Source organism: Lactuca serriola, chromosome 4, assembly GCF_051521515.1.
Source record: "Lactuca serriola cultivar US96UC23 chromosome 4, Lser_US96UC23_V15, whole genome shotgun sequence".
Taxonomy (NCBI): Eukaryota; Viridiplantae; Streptophyta; class Magnoliopsida; order Asterales; family Asteraceae; genus Lactuca; species Lactuca serriola.
The window spans coordinates 7,231,860-7,247,179 of NC_136411.1; positions in this window are offsets into that span (position 1 = coordinate 7,231,860).

Consider the following 15,320-nt stretch of genomic DNA (forward strand, 5'->3'; position numbering starts at 1 on the left):
GTAAAGACCTTTTAATTGGCTATATAGAATGAGAACATAATAATGTTGATATAAAGTTGCTAATTTAATCAAATGAATTATTTCTGGTGACACTTCTCAATTCAAATTGGGCAAGTCAAACTTTATTGCATCTAAACTTTTGTTATTATTAAAGAGAAATATACAAATAATTTCATCCAAAAGCGTCAAGAAAAACCTGTTTGTTACTTATAAATAATGAAAACGTAATAAATTTGATAAAAAGTTGCTAATATAATCAAATAAATTATATTTGGTGCCACTTTTGAATTCAAAATTGGGGAAGTCGAATTTATAGCCTCTAAACTTATGTTATCGAAATTTATAATGAATTTCGTCCAAAAGCGTCTATAAAAACCTTTTAATTGGCTATATAGAATGAGAACATAGTAATGTTGATATAAAGTTGCTAATTTAATCAAATGAATTATTTCTGGTGACACTTCTCAATTCAAATTGGGCAAGTCAAACTTTATTGCATCTAAACTTTTGTTTTTATTAAAGAAAAATATACAAGTAATTTCATCCAAAAGCGTCAATAAAAACCTGTTTGTTAGTTATAAATAATGAAAACGTAATAAATTTGATAAAAAAAATTGCTAATACAATCAAATAAATTATATTTGGTGCCACTTTTGAATTCAAAATTCGGGAAGTCGAATTTATAGCCTTTAAACTTACGTTATCGAAATGTATAATGAATTTCGTCCAAAAGCGTCTAGAAAAACCTTTTAATTAGCTATATAGAATGAGAACATAATAATGTTGATATAAAGTTGCTAATTTAATCAAATGAATTATTTATGGTGACACTTCTCAATTCTAATTAGGCAAGTCGAACTTTATTGCATCTAAACTTATGTTATTTTTAAAGAGAAATATACAAATAATTTCATCCAAAAGCGTCTAGAAAAACCTGTTTGTTAGTTATAAATAATGAAAACGTAATAAATTCGATAAAAAGTTGTTAATACAATCAAATAAGTTATATTTGGTGCCACTTTTGAATTCAAAATTGGGGAAGTCGAATTTATAGCCTCTAAACTGACATTATCGAAATGTATAATGAATTTCATCCAAAAACGTCTGTAAAGACCTTTTAATTGGCTATATAGAATGAGAACATAATAATGTTGATATAAAGTTGCTAATTTAATCAAATGAATTATTTCTGGTGACACTTCTCAATTCAAATTGGGCAAGTCAAACTTTATTGCTTCTAAACTTTTGTTTTTATTAAAGAGAAATATACAAATAATTTCATCCAAAAGCGTCAATAAAAACCTGTTTGTTAGTTATAAATAATGAAAACGTAATAAATTTGATAAAAAAATTGCTAATACAATCAAATAAATTATATTTGGTGCCACTTTTGAATTCAAAATTCGGGAAGTCGAATTTATAGCCTTTAAACTTACGTTATCGAAATGTATAATGAATTTCGTCCAAAAGCGTCTAGAAAAACCTTTTAATTAGCTATATAGAATGAGAACATAATAATGTTGATATAAAGTTGCTAATTTCATCAAATGAATTATTTCTGGTGACACTTCTCAATTCTAATTAGGCAAGTCGAACTTTATTGCATCTAAACTTATGTTATTTTTAAAGAGAAATATACACATAATTTCATCCAAAAGCGTCTAGAAAAACCTGTTTGTTAGTTATAAATAATGAAAACGTAATAAATTCGATAAAAAGTTGTTAATACAATCAAATAAGTTATATTTGGTGCCACTTTTGAATTCAAAATTGGGGAAGTCGAATTTATAGCCTCTAAACTTACGTTATCGAAATGTATAATGAATTTCATCCAAAAACGTCTGTAAAGACCTTTTAATTGGCTATATAGAATGAGAACATAATAATGTTGATATAAAGTTGCTAATTTAATCAAATGAATTATTTCTGGTGACACTTCTCAATTCAAATTGGGCAAGTCAAACTTTATTGCATCTAAACTTTTGTTATTATTAAAGAGAAATATACAAATAATTTCATCCAAAAGCGTCAAGAAAAACCTGTTTGTTAGTTATAAATAATGAAAACGTAATAAATTTGATGAAAAGTTGCTAATACAATAAAATAAATTATATTTGGTGCCACTTTTGAATTCAAAATTGGGGAAGTCGAATTTATAGCCTCTAAACTTACGTTATCGAAATGTATAATGGATTTCGTCCAAAAGCGTCTATAAAAACCTATTAATTGGCTATATAGAATGAGAACATAATAATGTTGATCTAAAGTTGCTAAGTTAATCAAATGAATTATTTTTGGTGACACTTCTCAATTCAAATTGGTCAAGTCGAACTTTATTGCATCTAAACTTATGTTATTTTTAAAGAGAAATATACAAATAAATTCATCCAAAAGCGTCTAGAAAAACCTGTTTGTTAGTTATAAATAATGAAAACGTAATAAATTCGATAAAAAGTTGTTAATACAATCAAATAAGTTATATTTGGTGCCACTTTTGAATTCCAAATTGGGGAAGTCGAATTTATAGCCTCTAAACTTACGTTATCGAAATGTATAATGAATTTCATCCAAAAACGTCTGTAAAGACCTTTTAATTGGCTATATAGAATAAGAACATAATAATGTTGATATAAAGTTGCTAATTTAATCAAATGAATTATTTCTGGTGACACTTCTCAATTCAAATTGGGCAAGTCAAACTTTATTGCATCTAAACTTTTGTTATTATTAAAGAGAAATATACAAATAATTTCATCCAAAAGCGTCAAGAAAAACCTGTTTGTTAGTTATAAATAATGAAAACGTAATAAATTTGATAAAAAGTAGCTAATACAATCAAATAAATTATATTTGGTGCCACTTTTGAATTCAAAATTGGGGAAGTCGAATTTATAGCCTCTAAACTTATGTTATCGAAATTTATAATGAATTTCGTCCAAAAGCGTCTATAAAAACCTTTTAATTGGCTATATAGAATGAGAACATAGTAATGTTGATATAAAGTTGCTAATTTAATCAAATGAATTATTTCTGGTGAGATTTCTCAATTCAAATTGGGTAAGTCAAACTTTATTGCATCTAAACTTATGTTATTTTTAAAGAGAAATATACAAATAATTTCATCCAAAAGTGTGTAGAAAAACCTGTTTGTTAGTTATAAATAGTGAAAACGTAATAAATTGGGTAAAAAATTGCTAATTCAATCAAATAAATTATATTTGGTGCCACTTTTGAATTCAAATTTGGAGAAGTCGAATTTATAGCCTTTAAACATAAATTATCGAAATGTATAATGAATTTCATCCAAAAATATCTGTAAAGATCTTTTAATTGGCTATATAGTATGAGAACACAATAATGTTGATATAAAGTTGATAATTTAATCAAATGAATTATTTCTGGTGACACTTCTCAATTCAAATTAGGCAAGCCGAACTTTATTACATCTAAACTTATGTTATTTTTAAAGAGAAATATACAAATAATTTCATCCAAAAGCGTCTAGAAAAACCTGTTTGTTAGTTATAAATAATGAAAACGTAATAAATTCGATAAAAAGTTGTTAATACAATCAAATAAGTTATATTTGGTGCCACTTTTGAATTCAAAATTGTGGAAGTCAAATTTATAGCCTCTAAACTTACGTTATCGAAATTTATAATGAATTTCGTCCAAAAGCGTCTATAAAAACATTTTAATGGCTATATAGAATGAGAACATAATAATGTTGATATAAAGTTGCTAATTTAATCAAATGAATTATTTCTGGTGACACTTCTCAATTCAAATTGGGCAAGTCGAACTTTATTGCATCTAAACTTATGTTATTTTTAAAGAGAAATATACAAATAATTTCATCCAAAAGCGTCTAGAAAAACCTGTTTGTTAGTTATAAATAAAGAAAACGTAATAAATTTGTTAAACAGTTGCTAATACAATCAAATAAATTATATTTGGTGCCACTTTTGAATTCAAAATTGGGGAAGTCGAATTTATAGTCTTTAAACTTACGTTATCGAAATGTATAAAGAATTTCGTCCAAAAGCGTCTAGAAAAACCTTTTAATTGGCTATATAGAATGAGAACATAATAATGTTGATATAAAGTTGCTAATTTAATCAAATGAATTATTTCTGGTGACACTTTTCAATTCTAATTAGGCAAGTCGAACTTTATTGCATCTAAACTTATGTTATTTTTAAAGAGAAATATACAAATAATTTCATCCAAAAGCGTCTACAAAAACCTGTTTGTTAGTTATAAATAATGAAAACGTAATAAATTCGATAAAAAGTTGTTAATACAATCAAATAAGTTATATTTGGTGCCACTTTTGAATTCAAAATTGGGGAAGTCGAATTTATAACCTCTAAACTGACGTTATCGAAATGTATAATGAATTTCATCCAAAAACGTCTGTAAAGACCTTTTAATTGGCTATATAGAATGAGAACATAATAATGATGATATAAAGTTGCTAATTTAATCAAATGAATTATTTCTGGTGACACTTCTCAATTCAAATTGGTCAAGTCGAACTTTATTGCATCTAAACTTATGTTATTTTTAAGAGAAATATACAAATAATTTCATCCAAAAGCGTCTAGAAAAACCTGTTTGTTAGTTATAAATAATGAAAAAGTAATAAATTCGATAAAAAGTTGTTAATACAATCAAATAAGTTATATTTGGTGCCACTTTTGAATTCCAAATTGGGGAAGTCGAATTTATAGCCTCTAAACTTACGTTATCGAAATGTATAATGAATTTCATCCAAAAACGTCTGTAAAGACCTTTTAATTGGCTATATAGAATAAGAACATAATAATGTTGATATAAAGTTGCTAATTTAATCAAATGAATTATTTCTGGTGACACTTCTCAATTCAAATTGGGCAAGTCAAACTTTATTGCATCTAAACTTTTGTTATTATTAAAGAGAAATATACAAATAATTTCATCCAAAAGCGTCAAGAAAAACCTGTTTGTTAGTTATAAATAATGAAAACGTAATAAATTTGATGAAAAGTTGCTAATACAATAAAATAAATTATATTTGGTGCCACTTTTGAATTCAAAATTGGGGAAGTCGAATTTATAGCCTCTAAACTTACGTTATCGAAATGTATAATGGATTTCGTCCAAAAGCGTCTATAAAAACCTATTAATTGGCTATATAGAATGAGAACATAATAATGTTGATCTAAAGTTGCTAAGTTAATCAAATGAATTATTTTTGGTGACACTTCTCAATTCAAATTGGTCAAGTCGAACTTTATTGCATCTAAACTTATGTTATTTTTAAAGAGAAATATACAAATAATTTCATCCAAAAGCGTCTAGAAAAACCTGTTTGTTAGTTATAAATAATGAAAACGTAATAAATTCGATAAAAAGTTGTTAATACAATCAAATAAGTTATATTTGGTGCCACTTTTGAATTCCAAATTGGGGAAGTCGAATTTATAGCCTCTAAACTTACGTTATCGAAATGTATAATGAATTTCATCCAAAAACGTCTGTAAAGACCTTTTAATTGGCTATATAGAATAAGAACATAATAATGTTGATATAAAGTTGCTAATTTAATCAAATGAATTATTTCTGGTGACACTTCTCAATTCAAATTGGGCAAGTCAAACTTTATTGCATCTAAACTTTTGTTATTATTAAAGAGAAATATACAAATAATTTCATCCAAAAGCGTCAAGAAAAACCTGTTTGTTAGTTATAAATAATGAAAACGTAATAAATTTGATAAAAAGTAGCTAATACAATCAAATAAATTATATTTGGTGCCACTTTTGAATTCAAAATTGGGGAAGTCGAATTTATAGCTTCTAAACTTATGTTATCGAAATTTATAATGAATTTCGTCCAAAAGCGTCTATAAAAACCTTTTAATTGGCTATATAGAATGAGAACATAGTAATGTTGATATAAAGTTGCTAATTTAATCAAATGAATTATTTCTGGTGAGATTTCTCAATTCAAATTGGGTAAGTCAAACTTTATTGCATCTAAACTTATGTTATTTTTAAAGAGAAATATACAAATAATTTCATCCAAAAGTGTGTAGAAAAACCTGTTTGTTAGTTATAAATAGTGAAAACGTAATAAATTGGGTAAAAAATTGCTAATTCAATCAAATAAATTATATTTGGTGCCACTTTTGAATTCAAATTTGGAGAAGTTGAATTTATAGCCTTTAAACATAAATTATCGAAATGTATAATGAATTTCATCCAAAAATATCTGTAAAGATCTTTTAATTGGCTATATAGTATGAGAACACAATAATGTTGATATAAAGTTGATAATTTAATCAAATGAATTATTTCTGGTGACACTTCTCAATTCAAATTAGGCAAGCCGAACTTTATTACATCTAAACTTATGTTATTTTTAAAGAGAAATATACAAATAATTTCATCCAAAAGCGTCTAGAAAAACCTGTTTGTTAGTTATAAATAATGAAAACGTAATAAATTCGATAAAAAGTTGTTAATACAATCAAATAAGTTATATTTGGTGCCACTTTTGAATTCAAAATTGTGGAAGTCAAATTTATAGCCTCTAAACTTACGTTATCGAAATTTATAATGAATTTCGTCCAAAAGCGTCTATAAAAACATTTTAATGGCTATATAGAATGAGAACATAATAATGTTGATATAAAGTTGCTAATTTAATCAAATGAATTATTTCTGGTGACACTTCTCAATTCAAATTGGGCAAGTCGAACTTTATTGCATCTAAACTTATGTTATTTTTAAAGAGAAATATACAAATAATTTCATCCAAAAGCGTCTAGAAAAACCTGTTTGTTAGTTATAAATAAAGAAAACGTAATAAATTTGTTAAACAGTTGCTAATACAATCAAATAAATTATATTTGGTGCCACTTTTGAATTCAAAATTGGGGAAGTCGAATTTATAGTCTTTAAACTTACGTTATCGAAATGTATAAAGAATTTCGTCCAAAAGCGTCTAGAAAAACCTTTTAATTGGCTATATAGAATGAGAACATAATAATGTTGATATAAAGTTGCTAATTTAATCAAATGAATTATTTCTGGTGACACTTCTCAATTCTAATTAGGCAAGTCGAACTTTATTGCATCTAAACTTATGTTATTTTTAAAGAGAAATATACAAATAATTTCATCCAAAAGCGTCTACAAAAACCAGTTTGTTAGTTATAAATAATGAAAACGTAATAAATTCGATAAGAAGTTGTTAATACAATCAAATAAGTTATATTTGGTGCCACTTTTGAATTCAAAATTGGGAAGTCGAATTTATAACCTCTAAACTGACGTTATCGAAATGTATAATGAATTTCATCCAAAAACGTCTGTAAAGACCTTTTAATTGGCTATATAGAATGAGAACATAATAATGATGATATAAAGTTGCTAATTTAATCAAATGAATTATTTCTGGTGACACTTCTCAATTCAAATTGGTCAAGTCGAACTTTATTGCATCTAAACTTATGTTATTTTTAAAGAGAAATATACAAATAATTTCATCCAAAAGCGTCTAGAAAAACCTGTTTGTTAGTTATAAATAATGAAAACGTAATAAATTCGATAAAAAGTTGTTAATACAATCAAATAAGTTATATTTGGTGCCACTTTTGAATTCCAAATTGGGGAAGTCGAATTTATAGCCTCTAAACTTACGTTATCGAAATGTATAATGAATTTCATCCAAAAACGTCTGTAAAGACCTTTTAATTGGCTATATAGAATAAGAACATAATAATGTTGATATAAAGTTGCTAATTTAATCAAATGAATTATTTCTGGTGACACTTCTCAATTCAAATTGGGCAAGTCAAACTTTATTGCATCTAAACTTTTGTTATTATTAAAGAGAAATATACAAATAATTTCATCCAAAAGCGTCAAGAAAAACCTGTTTGTTAGTTATAAATAATGAAAACGTAATAAATTTTGATAAAAAGTAGCTAATACAATCAAATAAATTATATTTGGTGCCACTTTTGAATTCAAAATTGGGGAAGTCGAATTTATAGCCACTAAACTTATGTTATCGAAATTTATAATGAATTTCGTCCAAAAGCGTCTATAAAAACCTTTTAATTGGCTATATAGAATGAGAACATAGTAATGTTGATATAAAGTTGCTAATTTAATCAAATGAATTATTTCTGGTGACACTTCTCAATTCAAATTGGGCAAGTCAAACTTTATTGCATCTAAACTTTTGTTATTATTAAAGAGAAATATACAAATAATTTCATCCAAAAGCGTCAAGAAAAACCTGTTTGTTAGTTATAAATAATGAAAACGTAATAAATTTGATAAAAAGTTGCTAATACAATAAAATAAATTATATTTGGTGCCACTTTTGAATTCAAAATTGGGGAAGTCGAATTTATAGCCTCTAAACTAATGTTATCGAAATTTATAATGAATTTCGTCCAAAAGCGTCTATAAAAACCTTTTAATTGGCTATATAGAATGAGAACATAGTAATGTTGATATAAAGTTGCTAATTTAATCAAATGAATTATTTCTGGTGACACTTCTCAATTCAAATTGGGCAAGTCGAACTTTATTGAATCTAAACTTAATTATTTTTAAAGAGAAATATACAAATAATTTCATCCAAAAGCGTCTAGAAAAACCTGTTTGTTAGTTATAAATAATGAAAACGTAATAAATTCGATAAAAAGTTGTTAATACAATCAAATAAGTTATATTTGGTGCCACTTTTGAATTCAAAATTGTGGAAGTCAAATTTATAGCCTCTAAACTTACGTTATCGAAATTTATAATGAATTTCGTCCAAAAGCGTCTATAAAAACATTTTAATGGCTATATAGAATGAGAACATAATAATGTTGATATAAAGTTGCTAATTTAATCAAATGAATTATTTCTGGTGACACTTCTCAATTCAAATTGGGCAAGTCGAACTTTATTGCATCTAAACTTATGTTATTTTTAAAGAGAAATATACAAATAATTTCATCCAAAAGCGTCTAGAAAAACCTGTTTGTTAGTTATAAATAAAGAAAACGTAATAAATTTGTTAAACAGTTGCTAATACAATCAAATAAATTATATTTGGTGCCACTTTTGAATTCAAAATTGGGGAAGTCGAATTTATAGTCTTTAAACTTACGTTATCGAAATGTATAAAGAATTTCGTCCAAAAGCGTCTAGAAAAACCTTTTAATTGGCTATATAGAATGAGAACATAATAATGTTGATATAAAGTTGCTAATTTAATCAAATGAATTATTTCTGGTGACACTTCTCAATTCTAATTAGGCAAGTCGAACTTTATTGCATCTAAACTTATGTTATTTTTAAAGAGAAATATACAAATAATTTCATCCAAAAGCGTCTACAAAAACCAGTTTGTTAGTTATAAATAATGAAAACGTAATAAATTCGATAAGAAGTTGTTAATACAATCAAATAAGTTATATTTGGTGCCACTTTTGAATTCAAAATTGGGAAGTCGAATTTATAACCTCTAAACTGACGTTATCGAAATGTATAATGAATTTCATCCAAAAACGTCTGTAAAGACCTTTTAATTGGCTATATAGAATGAGAACATAATAATGATGATATAAAGTTGCTAATTTAATCAAATGAATTATTTCTGGTGACACTTCTCAATTCAAATTGGTCAAGTCGAACTTTATTGCATCTAAACTTATGTTATTTTTAAAGAGAAATATACAAATAATTTCATCCAAAAGCGTCTAGAAAAACCTGTTTGTTAGTTATAAATAATGAAAACGTAATAAATTCGATAAAAAGTTGTTAATACAATCAAATAAGTTATATTTGGTGCCACTTTTGAATTCCAAATTGGGGAAGTCGAATTTATAGCCTCTAAACTTACGTTATCGAAATGTATAATGAATTTCATCCAAAAACGTCTGTAAAGACCTTTTAATTGGCTATATAGAATAAGAACATAATAATGTTGATATAAAGTTGCTAATTTAATCAAATGAATTATTTCTGGTGACACTTCTCAATTCAAATTGGGCAAGTCAAACTTTATTGCATCTAAACTTTTGTTATTATTAAAGAGAAATATACAAATAATTTCATCCAAAAGCGTCAAGAAAAACCTGTTTGTTAGTTATAAATAATGAAAACGTAATAAATTTTGATAAAAAGTAGCTAATACAATCAAATAAATTATATTTGGTGCCACTTTTGAATTCAAAATTGGGGAAGTCGAATTTATAGCCACTAAACTTATGTTATCGAAATTTATAATGAATTTCGTCCAAAAGCGTCTATAAAAACCTTTTAATTGGCTATATAGAATGAGAACATAGTAATGTTGATATAAAGTTGCTAATTTAATCAAATGAATTATTTCTGGTGACACTTCTCAATTCAAATTGGGCAAGTCAAACTTTATTGCATCTAAACTTTTGTTATTATTAAAGAGAAATATACAAATAATTTCATCCAAAAGCGTCAAGAAAAACCTGTTTGTTAGTTATAAATAATGAAAACGTAATAAATTTGATAAAAAGTTGCTAATACAATAAAATAAATTATATTTGGTGCCACTTTTGAATTCAAAATTGGGGAAGTCGAATTTATAGCCTCTAAACTTATGTTATCGAAATTTATAATGAATTTCGTCCAAAAGCGTCTATAAAAACCTTTTAATTGGCTATATAGAATGAGAACATAGTAATGTTGATATAAAGTTGCTAATTTAATCAAATGAATTATTTCTGGTGACACTTCTCAATTCAAATTGGGCAAGTCGAACTTTATTGAATCTAAACTTAATTATTTTTAAAGAGAAATATACAAATAATTTCATCCAAAAGCGTCTAGAAAAACCTGTTTGTTAGTTATAAATAATGAAAACGTAATAAACTTGATAAAAAGTTGCTAATACAATCAAATAAATTATATTTGGTGCCACTTTTGAATTCAAAATTGGGGAAGTCGAATTTATAGCCTCTAAACTTACGTTATCGAAATGTATAATGGATTTCGTCCAAAAGCGTCTATAAAAACCTATTAATTGGCTATATAGAATGAGAACATAATAATGTTGATATAAAGTTGCTAAGTTAATCAAATGAATTATTTCTGGTGACACTTCTCAATTCAAATTGGTCAAGTCGAACTTTATTGCATCTAAACTTATGTTATTTTTAAAGAGAAATATACAAATAATTTCATCCAAAAGCGTCTAGAAAAACCTGTTTGTTAGTTATAAATAATGAAAACGTAATAAATTCGATAAAAAGTTGTTAATACAATCAAATAAGTTATATTTGGTGCCACTTTTTAATTCCAAATTGGGGAAGTCGAATTTATAGCCTCTAAACTTATTTTATCGAAATGTATAATGAATTTCATCCAAAAACGTCTGGCAAGACCTTTTAATTGGCTATATAGAATAAGAACATAATAATATTGATATAAAGTTGCTAATTTAATCAAATGAATTATTTCTGGTGACACTTCTCAATTCAAAGTGGGCAAGTCAAACTTTATTGCATCTAAACTTTTGTTATTATTAAAGAGAAATATACAAATAATTTCATCCAAAAGCGTCAAGAAAAACCTGTTTGTTAGTTATAAATAATGAAAACGTAATAAATTTGATAAAAAGTAGCTAATACAATCAAATAAATTATATTTGGTGCCACTTTTGAATTCAAAATTGGGGAAGTCGAATTTATAGCCTCTAAACTTATGTTATCGAAATTTATAATGAATTTCGTCCAAAAGCGTCTATAAAAACCTTTTAATTGGCTATATAGAATGAGAACATAGTAATGTTGATATAAAGTTGCTAATTTAATCAAATGAATTATTTCTGGTGACACTTCTCAATTCAAATTGGGCAAGTCAAACTTTATTGCATCTAAACTTATGTTATTTTTAAAGAGAAATATACAAATAATTTCATCCAAAAGTGTGTAGAAAAACCTGTTTGTTATTTATAAATAGTGAAAACGTAATAAATTGGGTAAAAAATTGCTAATTCAATCAAATAAATTATATTTGGTGCCACTTTTGAATTCAAATTTGGAGAAGTCGAATTTATAGCCTTTAAACATAAATTATCGAAATGTATAATGAATTTCATCCAAAAATATCTGTAAAGATCTTTTAATTGGCTATATAGTATGAGAACACAATAATGTTGATATAAAGTTGATAATTTAATCAAATGAATTATTTCTGGTGACACTTCTCAATTCAAATTAGGCAAGTCGAACTTTATTACATCTAAACTTATGTTATTTTTAAAGAGAAATATACAAATAATTTCATCCAAAAGCGTCTTGAAAAACCTGTTTGTTAGTTATAAATAATGAAAACGTAATAAATTCGATAAAAAGTTGTTAATACAATCAAATAAGTTATATTTGGTGCCACTTTTGAATTCAAAATTGTGGAAGTCAAATTTATAGCCTCTAAACTTACGTTATCGAAATTTATAATGAATTTCGTCCAAAAGCGTCTATAAAAACATTTTAATGGCTATATAGAATGAGAACATAATAATGTTGATATAAAGTTGCTAATTTAATCAAATGAATTATTTCTGGTGACACTTCTCAATTCAAATTGGGCAAGTCGAACTTTATTGCATCTAAACTTATGTTATTTTTAAAGAGAAATATACAAATAATTTCATCCAAAAGCGTCTAGAAAAACCTGTTTGTTAGTTATAAATAATGAAAACGTAATAAATTTGATAAAAAATTGCTAATACAATCAAATAAATTATATTCGGTGCCACTTTTGAATTCAAAATTGGGGAAGTCGAATTTATAGTCTTTAAACTTACGTTATCGAAATGTATAATGAATTTCGTCCAAAAGCGTCTAGAAAAACCTTTTAATTGGCTATATAGAATGAGAACATAATAATGTTGATATAAAGTTGCTAATTTAATCAAATGAATTATTTCTGGTGACACTTCTGAATTCAAATTAGGCAAGTCGAACTTTATTGCATCTAAACTTATGTTATTTTTAAAGAGAAATATACAAATAATTTCATCCAAAAGCGTCTAGAAAAACCTGTTTGTTAGTTATAAATAATGAAAACGTAAAAAATTGGGTAAAAAATTGCTAATTCGATCAAATAAATTATATCTGGTGCCAATTTTGAATTCAAAATTGGGGAAGTCGAATTTATAGCCTCTAAACTTACGTTATCGAAATTTATAATGAATTTCGTCCAAAAGCGTCTATAAAAACCTTTTAATTGGCTATATAGAAGGAGAACATAATAATGTTGATATAAAGTTGCTAATTTAATCAAATGAATTATTTCTGGTGACACTTCTAAATTCAAATTAGGCAAGTCGAACTTTATTGCATCTAAACCTATGTTATTTTTAAAGAGAAATATACAAATAATTTCATCCAAAAGCGTCTAGAAAAACCTGTTTGATAGTTATAAATAATGAAAACATAATAAATTCGATAAAAATTTGGTAATACAATCAAATAAGTTATATTTGGTGCCACTTTTGAATTCAAAATTCGGGAAGTCGAATTTATAGCCTCTAAACTTACGTTATCGAAATGTATAATGAATTTCATCCAAAAATGTCTGTAAAGACCTTTTAATTAGCTATATAGAATGAGAACATAATAATGTTGATATAAAGTTGCTAATTCAATCAAATGAATTATTTCTGGTGACACTTCTCAATTCAAATTGGGCAAGTCGAACTTTATTGCATCTAAACTTTTGTTATTATTAAAGAGAAATATACAAATAATTTCATCCAAAAGCGTCAAGAAAAACCTTTTTGTTAGTTATAAATAATGAAAACGTAATAAATTTGATAAAAAGTTGCTAATACAATCAAATAAATTATATTTGGTGCCACTATTGAATTCAAAATTGGGGAAGTCGAATTTATAGCCTCTAAACTTATGTTATCGAAATTTATAATGAATTTCGTACAAAAGCGTCTATAAAAACCTTTTAATTGGCTATATAGAATGAGAACATAGTAATGTTGATATAAAGTTGCTAATTTAATCAAATGAATTATTTCTGGTGACACTTCTCAATTCAAATTGGGCAAGTCAAACTTTATTGCATCTTAACTTATGTTATTTTTAAAGAGAAATATACAAATAATTTCATCCAAAAGTGTGTAGAAAAACCTGTTTGTTAGTTATAAATAGTGAAAAGGTAATAAATTGGGTAAAAAATTGCTAATTCAATCAAATAAATTATATTTGGTGCCACTTTTGAATTCAAATTTGGAGAAGTCGAATTTATAGCCTTTAAACATACATTATCGAAATGTATAATGAATTTCATCCAAAAACATCTGTAAAGACCTTTTAATTGGCTATATAGAATGAGAACACAATAATGTTGATATAAAGTTGCTAATTTAATCAAATGAATTATTTCTGGTGACACTTCTCAATTCAAATTAGGCAATTCGAACTTTATTACATCTAAACTTATGTTATTTTTAAAGAGAAATATACAAATAATTTCATCCAAAAGCGTCTAGAAAAACCTGTTTGTTAGTTATAAATAATGAAAACGTAATAAATTCGATAAAAAGTTGTTAATACAATCAAATAAGTTATATTTGGTGCCACTTTTGAATTCAAAATTGGGGAAGTCGAATTGATAGCCTCTAAATTTACGTTATCGAAATGTATAATGAATTTCATCCAAAAACGTCTGTAAAGACCTTTTAATTGGCTATATAGAATGAGAATACAATAATGTTGATATAAAGTTGCTAATTTAATCAAATGAATTATTTATGGTGACACTTCTCAATTCAAATTGGGCAAGTCGAACTTTATTGCATCTAAACTTATGTTATTTTTAAAGAGAAATATACAAATAATTTCATCCAAAAGCGTCTAGAAAAACCTGTTTGTTAGTTATAAATAATGAAAACGTAAAAAATTGGGTAAAAAATTGCTAATTCAATCAAATAAATTATATCTGGTGCCAATTTTGAATTCAAAATTGGGGAAGTCGAATTTATAGCCTCTAAACTTACGTTATCAAAATTTATAATGAATTTCGTCCAAAAGCGTCTATAAAAACCTTTTAATTGGCTATATAGAATGAGAACATAGTAATGTTGATATAAAGTTGCTAATTTAATCAAATGAATTATTTCTGGTGACACTTCTCAATTCAAATTGGGCAAGTCAAACTTTATTGCATCTAAACTTATGTTATTTTTAAAGAGAAATATACAAATAATTTCATCCAAAAGTGTGTAGAAAAACCTGTTTGTTATTTATAAATAGTGAAAACGTAATAAATTGG